Consider the following 16,335-nt stretch of genomic DNA (forward strand, 5'->3'; position numbering starts at 1 on the left):
GCAGGGCCTTCCTACGCATAGGCGCTAGGGGTGCGGGGCACCCTGGAGCCGGGCTCTCAGGGGCGCCAGGCCGAGAGTCTGGGGCCCTAGAGTTGAGTCCAGGGAAGAGCCCGCCCGTCGGTCGGAGTGCCACAGCGGCTCTTCTGCTGCAGGCTGCTCTGTGCTGCGAGTTTGGGGGCGACCGAGCCAGCGAGATGCTGAGGCGGCCAACCGGCTCCGCCCTCATGTGTGCCTGGGACTGGGCAACCTGGGGGGGGGCACCGGGCAGATCTTTGCACCCCGGCGCCGCATATGCTTACGACAGCCCTGAGCCCATGCAACAAACAGTACTTCTTGGCGAAACTTTCTTAGGCAGGGCCTGGTTCAGGTAAATTCAGTCTGAGGAGTCTGGATGACAGCAAACTCTGAGTGGCTGGAGGTCCCAGTCAGCTGGGAGTTAACAGGAAGTCAAAGAGAGAGTTGTGATTTTGACAGTTGATGATTTGGTGGGAATAAAGGTGCTGATGAGGAAAGTGTGAAGACCAGATAATAGCTGAGGGGGGGAATTGAGGCCTGCATATTAACACCCAGTGTGTTATTTATACTTGTCTGGGGAAGTTCAGGTAAGGTTGCCAGTGGCTGAGTTAGTCTGAGACGCTGCCCTATATAAAGATATTAGCTACCAGAGGGAGGTTACACAAGTGAGCTAAACTGCCCAAGCAGCCAGAAGTACAACCAGGGGATCCTTGGAATACAGAGGCAGATTGTTCTCCATAGCTGGACAGAGATGATGTAGGAATAATTGGCTGGTGTGGAGGCTTAGGGAATTTGGCCTGAGGTAAAAATCATTTAGAGGCTACTGTCAACAACAGAGTCCCTTGAGTCCTCAGAACCTTTGAGACTCCAAGATAAGTATCAATATTCCCTTATTTAAATAGTATCCCTTTAGTAAACCTTTGATTTAGTTTGAAATACACCCTGTCTCTAGCGTTGGTGTCCATCTTATGCCTGAGCCTACCACGCATGCTACTAGGAGGTGTCAAATTGGGCACCACAATTTAAAATAATGTTGACAAGCTGGAACGTTTGCAGAGGAGGGCAAGCAAGATGATCAAGGGCCTGGAAACCAAGCCATATGAGGGTCAGTTGAAGGAGCTGGGTACGTTTAGCCTGGAAAAGAGGAGAATGAGAGGAGATAGGATAGCCATCTTCAAATATCTCAAGGGCTGTCCCATGGAAGAGAGAGAAAACTTGTTTTCTCCTGTTCTGGAAAGTGGGACTCGAACCAATGGCTTCACGTTACAAGAACGGAGATTCCAACTAAACATCAGGAAGAACTTTCTGACAGTAAGAGCCGTTCAACAGTGGAACAGTCTCCCACAAGAGGTGGTAGACTCTCCTTCCTTGGGGAAGTTGGATGGCCATCTGTCATGGGTGCTTTAGCTGAGATTCCTGCGTTGCAGGGGGCTGGACTAGATGACCATTGGAGTCCCTTCCAACTCAAAATTCAGATTCTAAGAAAGCATTCTGAGTAATTTGGTGGCAGCAGAAAATTAAAGAAGTGCAGGTACTGAAGCTTGGGTTTATACAAGTGAGGGTGAGGGAACTTGGGCGTCTCTGACAATCCATAAAATGCACTGTATAAGCAGTCAATCCCTCTGGGTTTAATGTGTTCCAATGGCAGAGGGAGAGAAGAAGAGAGGCCACCAACAGCTCTGCTGAGAAGCCAGCTGCATCAGGCTCCTCTCTCCATCAACTGTCACCTGGCATCAGCCATCCCAACAGTTGGAGAAGGGCAAAACCATTGCATTGACTTCGCTGCCAATGGCTCTTGGCTTCTCCCTTGTTGTCTATGATGAGCACCAAGTGTGGACACTAGCTCCAGTGGGGAGCTTTTAAACCAGCAAGGCTCTCAGAGATACCCTCACTGGCAGCTCCGCCTCTTCCTGGTCATGCGCTGGGTCATAGTTTAGAGGTGGTTCTCTTTCCTCCCAAGTAGGAAGCTGTAAGCCGCTTTGAGCGTGTGTGTGTGTGTGTGTGTGTGTAAAAGTGGCGTACAAACAAAATGAATGAATGAATGAATGAATTTTGGATAATTCACCCCCATCACAGCAGCCCATGTCTCAACCCACACTGTCTGTACAAAAGGAGCCTGCAATTAGGGAGGAAGTTGCATGGGGGAAGAGGTTGATAGGAAAGTCACTTTCCCTTTGCTTCTTTCTGCTTGCAATAGTAAGCATCCATAGTCTTGGTCAGGCATCCCCAAACTGTGGCCCTCCAGATGTTTTGGCCTACAACTCCCATGATCCCTAGCTAAGAGGACCAGTGGTCAGGGATGATGGGAATTGTAGTCCAAAACATCTGGAGGGCCGAAGTTTGGGGGTGCCTGGTCTTGGTCATGATGTTGGGATGCAGCAGCCTTGGACGTAACCCAAAGGCCATCACTATGCAAGCAAAAGGCAATGGGATCTTGGCTTTTCTTTTACATCAAGTATAGTTCCCCCCCCCCTGCGGCTGTCCCACCATGCTCCCCATGCTGAAATACTGATTTCCCTCTTCCCTCCCTATCTTGCTTTTATAGCTAAGTGGGTATTTATGCAGTCTGCCCCGAGGATAGGGCAGTCTACTTATCTAAGTAAACATCCTTGCAGCTATTACAATGGCTTTCACCAGGATCGTAAATGCACAGAGAAGGGCAACCTAACAGTGACAGCTGTGGCCTGAAGGAGCTGTGTGCCCCCCCTGAACCATTTCCACTACTAAGCAATGCACTCTTCAAGCTTTCATTCACAGTACTGTACATTGAGGTCCTCTTGAATTAATTAATTATTGTGTGAATTGCCTTTCACATTTACTCCTGAAAATAGTCCAAGAATGACCAAGAATAGACTTTTAAAAATAACACACAATGTTTCCCTTTCAGCTAGCTGGAAATGTTTACATACCATATATATATATATACACATGTGTGTGACTTCCAACCTTTCTCCAAAACCACTTGACCGAATGTGTTCAAATTTCGACACAACATCCCAAACAAATACGCGATGTATCTTAGGCAATTCGCGTAGAAATATGTTACACGTGGGCCATGTAAAAACCCCAAAACCCTGTGTTCCAGAACTCACAACTCGCCTTAAAGTGCATGCTGGGGGGGAAAGGAACACAAGAGGTTGCAAAACAGCGCCCTCTAGCCCCGACCACACTGGTACTGCACCTCCAGTGGACGTTAAAGGAACAGACGGCATATCCTTTCACCAGCACAACCCACCCCCCCTCCTCCTCCTTGGCCACACCCCAATGGCCGTCTTGAGCCCACCTTCCATCACCGGCGCCTCGACCCCACCTCCGACGCACCCCAATGGCCGCCTGGAGTCCACCTCTGACGCAGGCTGCACCCCAAAGTCGCCGCTACCAGGAGAGTGGGGGGACTCACAGGGATGACCCGGGGGTGGGGGGAGGAGGGGTGCGATACCTCATGGGTCGGGACAGGGTGGGGGGAGTCACAGGGATGATCCTGTGTAAACAGAACACATGTAAAACATTTCAACAAAATGAAGGGGTGTTCTCAAGGTGAGGGGAGTCTGAAGGGCGACTCTGAGGATCCATTTAACAGACTGAGCCACAGCAATGCGTGGCCGGGTCAGCTAGTGGATTATATATTTGCTTTCCTAGTAATGACCTTTGCCACCACTTTTCTCTCCCAAACTAGTCACCCAGGGACTCAGAAACGCATACAAAGCAACCTCACAGAGTACCAGAAATTGAAACAATGTGGCAAATGTCATGATTACATTCCACAGCGTTTGAGTCAACTGCTGGATCTAAACGCATCAAAGAAGCATTTCAGTTAAACGCTTTGTAAACATTGTATGAGAAACTGGGTTGGCAAAAACGGTACTCCACAGTGCCCTCTGGTGTCACAGTGTTATAATGCATATACAACACATATAAAGCGCTTTCTCTTTGCCAATGTATCTGAGTCCCAACATGTTTTTTGCCCCTGCTTCACTGTCAAAGAGGGGGTTCCCTGTTTTATGGAATAGTGTTTTCTCCCTTTTTTCTTCTAAAGCAGGAGTGGGGGACTGGCTGCCTGCTGCGCTGGATTTTGGGGGGCTCTGACTCCCACCCAGCTCGGCCGGGATGGCCAATGGTCAGAGATTATGGGAGTTGCAGACCCTCCAAGTGCCCCTATTTTCCAGGGACAGTCCCGAAATTTTCAGAAGCAATCCTGGTTTCTGATTTGATCCCAGAATGTCCTGCTTCTCTTTAGGACGTCCCTATTTCATTGGAGAAATGTCAGAGGGTATGGAGTTGTAGCCCAGTAACATCTGGAGGACCCCATTTCTGCTCTACAGAAAACCATGGAGAAGTCTCAGGTGTTTTGGTACAAGGTTCCTATAGCCATAAGAAACAACCAAGATGTCAACAATGGTAAAGGAGCAATTCTTTAAATAAATGAAACAAAATAAACCAGAAAATAATAATAATAACAATAATAATAATGATAATAATAATAATTATTATTATTTATACCCCACCCATCTGGCTGGGGACCTGGTTTTGGAGTAGCACTTTGTCAGCCTGAGCTTCTCACTGCCCAAAATGGCCAACCCAAATATATTGTCCTTGGATTACTTTTTCAACTCTCACAGAGGGTTGATTCCAGTTGCGCAAAGATTAGTATGGACTCATGCCAAATATCTGGCTGTGTCACACTGACAACCTTGCCATAAGCACAATGCTTATGGTTACATGAGTCTGAGATATTGTGAATTGGCTCAGTCTTTGGCACGAGGATGTGAGTTGATGACAACCCAGCCAACTTTCTTCAGCGTCTTCCTTTCACTCTCCAGGAAGATACACATTACTCAGCATGGAAGAGGAGAGCCTGGTGCTATAAAGATAGATGATTCATGGGAGCTTCGAATCCCCAGCTGCTCATTTGTGCCAGCTGCAATGTCCTTTATACACAAACAACAACTTCCAAGTGTGAAGGTGGATAAATGCTCGGAGGGGTCCTTCCTTCTCTTCACTTTGCGCTTGGGTGTGTGACTCCAGCGGGCTCGCAAGTGCCCTTTTCAAAATGGCTGAAACTGTTACAGAACAAATTTGCCCAGGTCTGTGTACTTGCTGGGACTGCTCCCGTTTTGTAAACATAGCCTAGCGGGTCATTTATGCTATGCCTGTAGCCTGATACCAACTAGAGAGTCTAAATTTAGCTGACAGCTAACTGCTCTGAGGCAAAAGCGAAAACGGAAAATTGAGGCACAAAACTAATTACACCAAGTGATGATGGCTTTCTCTGCTAGAGCGTATCCTTCAAAGCCGGGTTGGGGGGGGGGGGACCTGCAGGCCTTGGACTTTTTTATTCAGCTCTCAGGCTAATTTCAGAATCAAAAATCCTCTGCAAACAAATCAAACCATCGCCGAGACCATATAACACCAGTCCTGAAAGACCTACATTGGCTCCCAGTACGTTTCCGAGCACAATTCAAAGTGTTGGTGCTGACCTTTAAACTCCTAAATGGCCATGGCCCAGAATTCCTGAAGGAACGTCTCCACCCCCATCGTTCAGTCCAGCTCCGAGGGCCTTCTGGCGGTTCCCTCACTGTGAGGTTGCAGGAACTAGGCAAGAGGGCCTTCTCGGTAGTGGCGCCTGCCCTGTGGAACGCCCTCCCATCAAATGTAAAGGGGGAAAACAACTATCTGACTTTTAGAAGACATCTGAAGGCAGCCCTGTTTGGGGAATTTTTTTAATGTTTTGTTGTTGTTGTTGTTGTTGTTGTTGTTGTTGTTGTTGTTGTTGTTGTTGTTATCATCATTAATTCTGTTTGGAGCTGCCCAGAGTGGCTGGGGAAACACAGCCAGATGGGCGGGGTATAAACAACAACAACAACTATTATTATTATCATTATCATTATTATCATTATTATCTGTTTCTGTCCCAGCAACCTGCTAGGTGGGGAGGGAGAGAAGAGAGCAAGGAAAGGGGGTGTGAGAGAAAGAAAGGGAGAGAAGGGGTGGGTTTTGACCAGTTCTGGCTCTGGTGCCACCCAAAAGATTACCCACAGAGCCCTGCTTTGAACACTGAAGCTTACTGGCTGAAACTGGGCAAAGACAAGGAAACACTGAGCTGTGGGATGCACCAGCCAGAGTACTGCTGTCTCCATGCAAGGGTCTCCCTGCTGATCCCTCACCCCAGCATCACCCAGGTAACATGCAGCATTGGGGGGGGGGGTTGTTCCATCACTCTGCCCCCCAAGGGAATCTGACCCTTAGCAGAATAGAAAGGTTGCTCATCCCCGATCTGAAAACCTTATTTCCTCTTCCTGGGAGTGATTTGTGCAGCATAGTGGCCAAGGCTGCAACCCCAGCCTCATTGACCTAGGAGTAAATGGCAGAATGGGGCTTACCTCTGAGTAAATGTGGAAAAGATTGTGAGCTGGGAAATATCAGAGTCAGATTTCATCTCTGCAATGAACTTAGGGAAGTCACTGTTCTCTCTCTCTGCCTCAACAGCTCCTCCAGCCTTTCATTTGCAATACGGGCAGTTTGGATGTTTGTTACCGGGACACGGGTGGCGCTGTGGTCTAAACCACTGAGCCTCTTGTGCTTGCCAATCAGAAGGTCAGTGGTTTGAATCCCAGTGACGGGGTGAGCTCCCATTGCTCTGCCCCAGCTCCTGCCAACCCAGCAAGTAGATAAATAGGTACCGCTGCGGCGGGAAGGTAAACGGCATTTCCGTGCGCTCTGGAACTCATCACTGTGTCCCGTTGCGCCAGTAGTGGTTTAGTCATGCTGGCCGCATGACCCGGAAAGCTGTCTGTGGACAAATGCTGGCTCCCTTGACCTGAAAGCGAAATGAGCGCCGCTACCCCGAGTCACCTTTGACTGGACTTTACAGTCCAGAGGTCCTTTACCTTTACCTTTTACCTTGTTACATGGCTATATAAATATTAAGGGCTATTAGTAAAGAGATGCCCAGAGGAATAACAGGACAGTTCCCAGACCACCCTTGCTCTTAGGACCTATGGCCATTTTTTAAAAGAATGCATCAGCAGCAATCCAGCCCTTCTTCAAATATTGTCACAGGCCCCTTTTCAACAGTGCACTATTTTGTGAACACATAATGTACCTCCTGCAGGAGAATCATTGCACTGTTGTTTAGTTGGTAGGTAGGTAGCCATGTTGGTCTTCCATAGTCGAAACAAAATTAAAAAATTCCTTCCAGTAGCACCTTAGAGACCAACTAAGTTTGTCATTGGTATGAGCTTTCATGTGCATGCACACTTCTTCAGATAGATCTACTTCCTTCCACAAAAGACTGGAAATATGCAGCTTCCCCAAATGCTAGGCTATTGCTGCTGGGATAAGTTTGCTGTAACTTGTCCCTTAAAAAATAATAATTACAGCACTGGAGAAGCACTTCTTAAGGTCAACTGCACACAGACTGTAATGGATTTTTTTTTATAAAAAAAAAGACTTTTAAAAACTATGAACATTTTTGAAGCGCTGTAGGTTTATGAGGAGTAAACTGTGTCTCACAAAAATTATCCAGGCATTGTAACCTTTGTTTTTAAACAGCAGAAACAGACAAGGTTCTTGAAACTCAGCAGGGTGTCAGATGGATCTTCAAATACAATACTGGGGAACTTTCTTTCGTAAAAGTCCTACTGCACATGTGTGCAAATGGCTTTTGGCACATAACAGAGCTTGCTGGATCCATAACAATAGCCGGACTTCTGGATAAAAGTTGTAATAAAGGTAAAGGGACCCCTGACTATTAGGTCCAGTCGTGACCGACTCTGGGGTTGTGCACTCATCTCGCATTATTGGCCGAGGGAGCCGGCGTATAGCTTCCAGGTCATGTGGCCAGCATGACAAAGCCGCTTCTGGCAAACCAGAGCAGCACATGGAAACGCCGTTTACCTTCCCGCTGTAGTGGTTCCTATTTATCTACTTGCATTTTGACGTGCTTTCGAACTGCTAGGTTGGCAGGAGCTGGGACCAAGCAACGGGAGCTCACCCCGTCACAGGGATTCGAACCGCTGACCTTCTGATCAGCAAGCCCTAGGCTCAGTGGTTTAACCACAGCGCCACCTGGGTCCCTAAAAGTTGTAATACCAATTGTATAAATCGTACATAAGTTGGGGATAATGTTTAATGTCCGCAATAACTGAAATACTTCATACTTGGCCAGCAACAAGTCAATAGGGATTAGATGGTGCAGTTCTGGCTTCCTGTTTAGTATACATTGTTCAAGATTAATATCCCTGTGTGTGTGTCCTGCACATTGTTTTAATTGAAATCCACTCTGGCCATAAACAGACTACATATGGAATGAAATCTGGATGGAGTCAATGGCCATCCTGCCCCATGTAATGTGTTTGAGATGGTAGTTTTAATCTGAGGTTGTGGCATCAGCAGGGAATTTGTCATGCAGTTAATCTTATTAAGTAGTGTGGGTTATCTCATTGTTCACAGCTAATTATGCGCTTAAGTGTTCTGCTAGACAGGGCCAGGGTACTCAGTAACTGGCAGAATGACTATATAGGTAACCCAAAGATGATTTGGTACATATGCACTGAAAATATATGGGAACCAGGGCTTCTTTATGCACTATGCCTTAGACATACATGTCACAAGTCTTCACAGGAAAGGAGGAGCTGGTAATGCCAGGTAATTTGCTGAATTACAATTCCCATCACCCCCAACCACCATGGTCAAAGACTAGGGAAGATGAGAGTTGTAGTCCATCAACATCTGGAAAGCACCATGTTGGCTACCCGTGATCTAGAACAGTGTTTCCCAACCAGTGTGCCTCCAGATGTTTTGGGACTACAACTGCCATCATCCCTAGCTAGCAAGACCAGTGGTCAGGAATGATGGGAGTTGTAGTCCCAAAACATCTGGAGGCACACTGGTTGGGAAACACTGATCTAGAACAACCTTTCTCAACCTTAGATCTCCAGGTGTACTTGAGCTCCCATCACCCTGACCACTGAGCATGCTGGATAGGAACGATGGGAGTTGTAGTCCAACAACATCTAGCAACCCAAGGTTGAGAAAGGCTGATATAGACATTCCCATTTTGCACCTCAGCAGGAACAGCTCCAGTCCTGAGGCTGATAATATGGTAGGTGAACCAAGAAGGAGGACTCACTTCATCACTGGTGGTCAGCACAGCGGATGAGCAATAGCTTGGGGAAATCAAACCCTTCTGATGGTTGACTTTCTCAGTCAGCTGCTTCCTCACTTCCTCTCCAATTGGCTCTCTCTCCTGCTTTTCAGAGCTTTTGCTCCACCTTTCTCTCTCAAGCCTTGTTTCTCGTAGCTGTTCTTTATCTACTGATATGAAGCAAGAAAAGGGGGCTGCTGGGATGCCAGCATTTGAGCAGCTCCCATACCTAGATGAGCCCAAGCCTGGCCATGTTTGTCGTCCATTCACAAAGGCCAGGTGGCAGCTACTTCCTGCTCAGCTCTCAAGGACGCGCCTATAAACGTAAAGCATGAATGTGTCAAACAGCTGTTTGAAAACGCGCGTCTCATATGGGTACGGTTGTCAGACAACTGAGACCTGCCACAACTCCTTGTTGAATATCCCTGCACTAGCAAAACCTAGTGTGCTGTTGTGTGATGAGCAGCAACATCAGAGAATGATAAGCACTGGTGAAAAGCTGCTACCTAGAAGAGGAGGAGACTTCCCCATTCAAATCTACATAAGATTCTTGCAGAAGTGTCAGCATGCTTTAAGCAACCAAGTTTGGAGCATTTATTTATTTGAATACTGCTATACCACTTTACTTTGGCAAAAACTAAAGATTCAAAAACATTTGCAATGCTGAAATATTAAAACAGAGTGGGCAAAAAGAGTGTATTCCATTATGATCCATTTCTATGCTGATGTAGGGGAACAACAACCCATTAAAACACATTACACCAGCTAATGTCCCATTAAAATAGCAATTTCCCTAATTCTAAAAACTATACGGGTGGGACACTGGGGGGTGAGGGGGGCGGATAAACCAGAAGGTTTTCGCCAGCTTCCTAAGAGTTGATAGAGAAAAGCATCTATGAATCTCCATGGGACCAGAATTCCAAAGGGCTAAAACCAATATAGCCTTGTAGTTTGCTCTCAGTATTGGTACTTTTGAAAGAGGAGAGCAGAAGGGCACACTCTTTGAAGTTGAGGGTCTCCTAAAGTTGAGGATTTTCTTGGAGAGAGATGCTAATAACAGCAGGCCAAACTCAGGAGGCCTGGGGCTCTAGAATAAGGTTACCAGGTGTTCCCGTTTACTGGGGACAGTCCCCGGATTTACAAATCAGTCCCCATACAAAATCTATTGAAGTTGAAAAGTGTCCCTGGATTCATTGAAAAAAATCTGGTAACCTTACTCTATAACCAACAACCTGAATTGAACCTGGAAGCAAACTGATAGCTATCTGTTCCCAGAATAAGGCTGGACATAACTCGGTAGTGGCACCCGCCCTGTGGAACGCCCTCCCATCAGATGTCAAAGAGATAAATAACTACTGTACCTGACATTTAGAAGACATCTGAAGGCAGCCCTGTTCAGGGAAGTTTTTAATGTGTGACATTTTAATGTACAGTATTTTAAATCTGTGTTGGAAGCCGCCCAGAGTGGCTGGGGAAACCCAGCCAGATGGGCAGGGTATTAATAATAATAATAATAATATTCTGCAGCAGCTTGTGTTTAAATTTATGAAATGTCATCAAGGGCAGTCCCATGCAAAATGTGTTACAGTAGTCAAGTCTAATGCTTACCAAACAATGGATAATAGTTGCAAACCCTTGCCAGAAAGTGAGGTGGAGATAGTAAAATGTGTCATAGGATACCACTGTCTACTGTGTCTCTAGGAACAAGCTAGCCTCTAGAACAGGCTTCCTCAACCTCGGCCCTCCAGATGTTTTGAGACTACATTTCCCATCATCCCTGACCACTGGTCCTGCTAGCTAGGGATCATGGGAGTTGTAAGTAAAAAACATCTGGAGGGCCGAAGTTGAGGAAGCCTGCTCTAGAAGTATGTCTAGGGGTGGCCTTGACTAACAAATGTCAATCAAATGGCCATCTGTTATGGATGCCTTAGTTGAGATTCATGCATTGCAGGGTCCCTTCCAACTCTACAATTCTTTGAGTCTATGATTCTATGAAATGTCATCAATAATTAGATGACTAGACAAATCAAGATGTTTAACTAGCATCTCTCCTATTAGCCCTCTATTAGCCCTCATCCATCCAATTACAGCTGTCCAATGATGGTTAAAAGGACAGCTCCTGGATCACGTCAGACAAGATCTTAGTTGGCACAGTTGTTAAAAACAGACCTGGTCTCATCAGATTGATGATGATACCTTGTTCTAAATCTTCAGACAATTTCTCCCAGCAGCTCCATAGAGATGTTAGGTAGAACCTGGGTTGAACTCATCAAAGCAACCCTCAGGGATCCAAGGAGTGATCCTATTGCCTGATCCTCTGAGATCATCTGATCAGAAAAGGGAACGGGGAGCCAGCAGAGAGCTGAACTTCTAATTTCCACCAAATATTGTAAGCAGCTTGTGAGTTATTCCGGTCTACTTTACCAAACCATTTCCTCCTGTTATTTTATTTAGACCTCACTTCACACATAAGATGTTTTAAGTATGCATTCCTAAAAACATAAAGCGTGGGTGCATCAATTAAATACACGTGCCGTATAGCTACATTTATCAGAGAACCATGGTTCGCTGCAGCTCCCTCCTGAGTGTTCACCCAGTGGCAAAACTCCCTCCAACTATGTGTAATGCATTGCCAAAATGGCCATAAGTCACCATGTCAGTTATGTGCTCTGCACAATGTCTAGTGCTCTGCTCCTCAAGCCACTGAACCACTGCCCGATGGAACTGGTTCATATCACAACTTCACATAAAGCAAACATAATTTATTAGTATTACCGGTATGTTATTACTGCAGATTTACTGTTCCATTAAGAGTCCGGCTAAAGTGGACCACAAACAAAATGGCTTTCAAGTTACAGATCCCAGCCTTCAGAGAGAGTGAAATAATTTCTCATCAGCTTGCAAGAAATGAACACTTAAGTATAGCAATCATAGTGTAACACATAGGCAAACAGCACAAATTTTCATTGCTCAGCCAGAGCAAACTATCAAGCTTAGACGTTGAACCACACCAAAGTTCCTGTTTTGTACAAATAACACTGCATGCTCTATATTCCCTGGCTGCTTTCCTGGTTCCCATAGCTTACTTACCAGGAATGTTAATAAGGTTGTAAAATCTCTTAGAAAAACATTTTGCTTAGAGAAGCATAATTCCATCAGAGGATGGAAGTTTGCACATTTGTGGTGGCAAACAGCTTTCAGATCATCATGCCACCTGGTCTTCGTGCAGGAGAAAGATTTGACTCTTTGGTGCACTGTAGAGCAAGATGCTAACAAGGACTGCCCTCTCTGCCTCCTCTTCTCCCCCCCCCAAAAAAAACACCTCTTGCATATTGAGGACTTAACTCCTTCTCAGCAGGGAAGAGGGGAAGAGAGTACAGAGTCTGCTTACTCTCTCTCCATTGCACTTAGCAAAACTGAGGCAAGACCATCTTGCTTTCAGCAAAAGGGTTCCACCTCTGGTGGGAAGGAAATCCAATATTCAGAAGCCCCTTTGTCCTTCCTGGCCAGTGTTTGCTTCTGCTCTACCCACCACCCCCAGCTTAGGAGTATAGGAATCTGCCCTATACTAAGGCAGATCCTTAGCCCATGTAGCTTAGTGTTGCCTGCCTTGACTGGCAGCAGCTTTCCAGAGTTTCAGGCAAGGGACACTCCCAGAAATGCAAGGACTGCACATAGGACGTCCCTGTTTTCATCAGAGAAAAGTTGGATGGTATGGAATAGGACATTCCTATTTTCATCAGAGAAATGTTGGAGGGGACATCCCCGTTTTCATTGGGAAAATGTTGGAGTCAGGAACGTGGCTCACCTGAGCACAGGGAAAGAGTCAGACTAAGAAATTAAGCTAAGTGAAAGAGAGACCAACTCTACAGATAAGAGCTGGCTAACAGAGCTGAGAAGGGGTAGTTTGACCCCCCTTCCCAAAGAAGACACTGTTAGCTCTCAAGAAGCGGGAGAGTTAGGAGGCAGCCAGAGTGTTGCTAGGCAATCAGCAGATAAGTAGAGGACTGAGAGTGTGTTGAGTGGGGAGAGGGAAGGCCAGCCTCTCAGTCCCTGTTCTAGGAGACTGGATAAGGTCAGAGGACAACGGAAGGGCAAGAGGGGAAGGGAGGGAATTTGGCATCCTTCCTGCTGTGAAAGGGGTAGAGATTCAGACTGACCAACTCTCAAAGGTGAGAAGCAGTGCTCTGTGTGTGTTTTTGTAAATAAACGTAATAATAAAACTGCTGGAGAGTAATTATGCTTGCCTGCTTGAGAGCATTACAGCTAGAACCTTCGGTGTGCAAAAGAGGTATTCTGCCACTGTGCTGACTTAATTTATATTCCACCCTTCCTTCAAGGAATTCAGGGCAGTGGACATGAATCTCTCGCCTCCCCCATTGTACCCTCCCAGTGTGGTTTAGGTTAGATGGAGAGAGGGCAGCTGGCTCACAATCACCAAGTGAGCTTCACTCTCCCTGAGTGAGGAAACACCTGGGTTTCCCCGGTCCTTGTCGGACTGCTTTTACTGCCACTTCTGATTTTGTATTACCTTTCAATAATCATCTTTCTCTTTTGTCACCGCACACTAAGCTTCTGGTGTGTTGTGGTGTACCCTCCTATCTAAGGGATATTCGCACAGCACAAAGCCCAACGTGTCCAAAAGACTGACAGTCTACATATGGTAACAGTGGGTCTCCATTTCTCTTTGCTGCTTCCATGTAAGCCGAGTAATAGGCCAAGATGTTTGACAGCAAGGAAGGAACATCGCCATGGGACCCACCCTCCAGTTTCCTACACATCTGGCTTGCTTTGCAATGAGACCGGCCAGCTGTGAGGTAACAGGCCAGTCAGCAGCGAGGAAAGGAATATTTCTCTGCCTCCCAGCACAGCCTCAGCCAACAGGGCACCACTGCAGGGAAGGAGTGCGACTCTGAATGCAGAGAGTCGTTTATTGCTGGCATTCAGCTTCAGACTAATTGCTATGCTATGCACTTTGCAGAGCATGACAGCAACAAAACAGAGATTCCTGCTACAGTTTAAATCTTTGGAAAGTCCCCAGTGTAGAGTCCAAGATTTTTTTTGGAGAAAAAGCACACAGATATACAAGCTGCTTACAGCGGAAGAGCGATTATGTTCTCTTGTGAGGTACATGAAAACGTCAAATGCCACTAACCTGCCTAGCATTTAGAACAGGGTGGCTCTGATGCCTAGGCCATGTCACCAGGACGTACGAGTTGAAGACTAACCCCAATTCTTAAGGTTGGACCATCCTTATGTGTGCTTTTGTGAATGTTGCGAGCCATGAATCATCCTAAAAGACAGCACTATTTTTCTAGAAAAAGAGGTACCGAAACTCACCACGAACACCTCCCTTGATCTCTTATAATGGCAATGGCGCCCACCCGAGAACTGAGTTTCGGCAAGTTCCAGATGAAAAAAAGGCCTTGCTAAAAGAATACGTTCAACAGGTCAGAAATAGGAGGCCCTTGCTCACAGCTCATCTATAAACCGAAAGCGATTTTTAAAGCCACCCTCTGGGTAAGCCATTATGGCACATATTGCAGAAGCTGAAAATACGAAGGAGGCATCCAAGCAGCTGCAGGAATTTAAAACAAGCATAAAAAAATGGAGGTAGACACAGGAGGAAGTATTGATAAGCTCCCCAGGCACCAGATAAAAGAGATCAGGCATCGCTCATCATCATGGCGTTAACTGAGTTGCCAGGGGGTCCTGAAATGCCAGTCAACATTGTCAGTGCAAAGGGCCCCGGGGGAGATAAGGGGCTGCATGTTGTTGGTGGAAAGGGCTGCAGGGAACAAAGGAGGCCAAGTGCATGAAGGGATGTACGAGAGAGAGGAGTGTGGATGCCTAGCTGGCGACAGTGGCCATTATCCCAGAGCAAAAATCACACTGACACCAAGCCGGAGAAGTCGCCCACCTTTCCCTTCAAAGCGTGATGTGCCGCAGCTGCTCCGGCGATTCCACAGAAATTAAAACTGCAGGGCTTCAGGACACAGCTGCCGCCAGAACGGAACAGCGGATGACCCTCGCTATCAATTTCAAGCTTGCTACAGAGTTTACAACCTGCTGCATAGACCAATGCTTGTGCTGGGAAAACTCCAGCTTCAAGGAACAAGGCAGCGCGGCCATTAAAAGGCTGGCTTGTTTTGAAAACAAAGAACCCCCAGAAGTTTAACGCAGCAGGTTAGCATTGGGTGGGTTGTGTTGGTTCCTTCCCTCAACCCAGCGGCTTGCACAAGGGGAGCCAAATTACTATTTACGAATCTAGCTGTTGGGACCACGAGAGGAAAGGCTATGGCAGTTTCAGTCAATTAGATCGGTTTTGCTACACAATGGCATACTAAATGCAGGGTTCTGTAGAAGGAGTTGGCATTCAAATGCAGGAAGGGAGACTTAGGGACCTAATTAGGCAATATGTTGCACACTCTCTCTCATGCACACTTGTTCTGTGTCACTCTCACTGCCAAGTGCCAGTGGGGATAGCTTCTCCCTTCATACCATGGTGGTCAGTTTGTTTCCCCTTGGCCCCACTTGGCCCCTGGGCTGCGAGAGTTTATTCACTTTTGGTCCCTCCAGTGCTGTTCCAAGCCAGGTCATTAACTACATCTAATGGTTTGTCTGGTTCTGCCAATGTGATGTTGTTAAAAGCTCCAAAAGCCCGAATTAGCCTGATCAGTACTTGGGCACGAGTTCTCCGAGGACGTGTGGCGGTACAGAAATGCACTTTACCGATTCAAAATGCCATCTATGTTTTACCACTTTGCGGCCCAGCACAGTCTCTCTGGCTCACATTTTTTTTTAAGAGGATGACTCAGTATCACCTGGGCAACCAGCTTCTACCCACAGCATAATGGCACTAGAGAAACTCAGGGGGACCATAGTCTGGCAAGAGACAATTCCAGTTTGAGTGGCTGTCCACCTTGGCTGAGCAAGATCTTCCCACAGACGCGTCAATATCGTTTCTTAATTTCCCAAATGAAAGCAATGTATTTCAAAGCCTCTGAGTTGTTCCAAGCACTCCAGGGCAAAACTTGAAGAGCAGAAAACAACACTGATTCCAGTAAATGTACCATGGCGTTGAGGCATTGCACACTCAGCCTGCAATCCTGAGCACAATTAAGTCCCATTTAACACACTGGGATTTAACTTCTGACACTGCCACAGAGCTCTTC

The sequence above is a fragment of the Zootoca vivipara genome, chromosome 2 (genome assembly GCF_963506605.1).
Source record: "Zootoca vivipara chromosome 2, rZooViv1.1, whole genome shotgun sequence".
NCBI lineage: Eukaryota > Metazoa > Chordata > Lepidosauria > Squamata > Lacertidae > Zootoca > Zootoca vivipara.